Genomic DNA, 2,180 nt, shown 5'->3' with positions numbered 1-2,180 from the left:
GTTTACAGGCTGTGTCTTTCTACCTCAACAATGTCTGATAGAAACACTACTATGTGCATTCAGAAACTCTATTCATGCACTTTTTTTTTTAGAAAAAGAGAGAGAGAGACACACACACACACTATAGTAAAAACAGATTGGAAAAGGTATAGCGAGGGATCAAATTAGTTGAGACTTGAACCCATGCAGTTGGGTGGATGTACAGTACACCGTAGTCTGTGTACAGTACACTGACGTGTTTATAGCCACCAGGATGCCCTAGCCTTGTTTCAGTGTTTCCAAGGCCTTGTTTCAGTGTTTCCAAGGTCTTGTTTCAATGGAGGCAGTCAGGGCGAGCGTTCCTCCTCAGAGCCTCTCGGTCTTCTAGGATAACGGACACGGTCTCTTCCATCTCCAGTCAGAGAATTCCCAACGTCTCCTGGATCTCAAGTTTGCCAGCAAGTCCCTATAGGCGGGTCTCGCTTTTCAAAGGAATAAATACGTTCTCTCTCTGCCTCTCTCTCTCTCTCTCTCCTCCCTCTCCCTCCCCCGTCTCTCTCTCTCTCTCTCTTTCCGTTCCTCTCTCAAAGGGATGTCTTGGTCTACAGCCAAACCAGTCCTACCATGTAAAGGTCATTTGGACTCAGTGCCCTCCGTGTTGCAATGAATTGAATTCTCCTTTAGACAGAACAGAGCTCTCCACAGTATATTTACTATATTTAGACAGAGCTCTCCACAGTATATTTACTATATTTAGACAGAGCTCTCCACAGTATATTTACTATATTTAGACAGAGCTCTCCACAGTATATGTACTATATTTAGCCCATGCCTACTTCCAAACAGAGCTCTCCACAGTATATTTACTATATTTAGACAGAGCTCTCCACAGTATATTTACTATATTTAGACAGAGCTCTCCACAGTATATTTACTATATTTAGACAGAGCTCTCCACAGTATATTTACTATATTTAGACAGAGCTCCACAGTATATTTACTATATTTAGACAGAGCTCCACAGTTTATTTACTATATTTAGCCCATGCCAAACAGAGCGCTCCACAGTATATTTACTATATTTAGCGCATGCCTACTTCCAAACAGAGCTCTCCACAGTATATTTACTATATTTAGACATAGCTCTCCACAGTATAAACTATATTTAGACAGAGCTCTCCACAGTATATTTAGTATATTTAGCGCATGCCTACTTCCAAACAGAGCTCTCCACAGTATATTTACTATATTTAGACAGAGCTCTCCACAGTATAAACTATATTTAGACAGAGCTCTCCACAGTATATTTAGTATATTTAGCGCACGCCTACTTCCAAACAGAGCTCTCCACAGTATATTTACTATATTTAGACAGAGCTCTCCACAGTATATTTACTATATTTAGACAGAGCTCTCCACAGTATATGTACTATATTTAGCCCATGCCTACTTCCAAACAGAGCTCTCCACAGTATATTTACTATATTTAGACAGAGCTCTCCACAGTATATTTACTATATTTAGACAGAGCTCTCCACAGTATATTTACTATATTTAGACAGAGCTCCACAGTATATTTACTATATTTAGACAGAGCTCTCCACAGTATATTTACTATATTTAGACAGAGCTCCACAGTATATTTACTATATTTAGCCCATGCCAAACAGAGCTCTCCACAGTATATTTACTATATTTAGCGCATGCCTACTTCTAAACAGAGCTCTCCACAGTATATTTACTATATTTAGACAGAGCTTTCCACAGTATATTTACTATATTTAGACATAGCTCTCCACAGTATAAACTATATTTAGACAGAGCTCTCCACAGTATATTTAGTATATTTAGCGCACGCCTACTTCCAAACAGAGCTCTCCACAGTATATTTACTATATTTAGACAGAGCTCTCCACAGTATATTTAGTATATTTAGACAGCGCTCTCCACAGTAGATTTACTATATTTAGCCCACGCCAAAGAGAGCTCTCCACAGTATATTTAGTATATTTAGCCCACGCCTACTTCCAAACAGAGCTCTCCACAGTATATTTAGCCCATGCCTACTTCCAAACAGAGCTCTCCACAGTATATTTACTATATTTATCCCATGCATACTTCCAAACAGAGCTCTCCAGAGTATATTTAGCCTATGCCTACTTCCAAACAGAGCTCTCCACAGTATATTTAGCCCATGCCTA

General features: G+C 39.3%; 1 protein-coding gene across 7 annotated transcripts in view; it reads left to right on the top strand.

Moving 5' to 3' along the window:
- Positions 1–2,180, top strand: part of LOC310794159 (nuclear factor 1 X-type-like) — a gene marked incomplete at its 5' end in the record, with an annotated part of 160,529 nt that overhangs the window by 137,551 nt on the left and 20,798 nt on the right. The gene's annotated exons all lie outside the window — the stretch shown is intronic.

This window comes from Poromitra crassiceps (assembly GCF_964638095.1).
Source record: "Poromitra crassiceps genome assembly, chromosome: 19".
In the NCBI taxonomy this organism is placed as follows: Eukaryota; Metazoa; Chordata; class Actinopteri; order Beryciformes; family Melamphaidae; genus Poromitra; species Poromitra crassiceps.
Note: the sequence above shows the minus strand (reverse complement) of the source record. Positions and strands in the feature narration are given on the sequence as shown.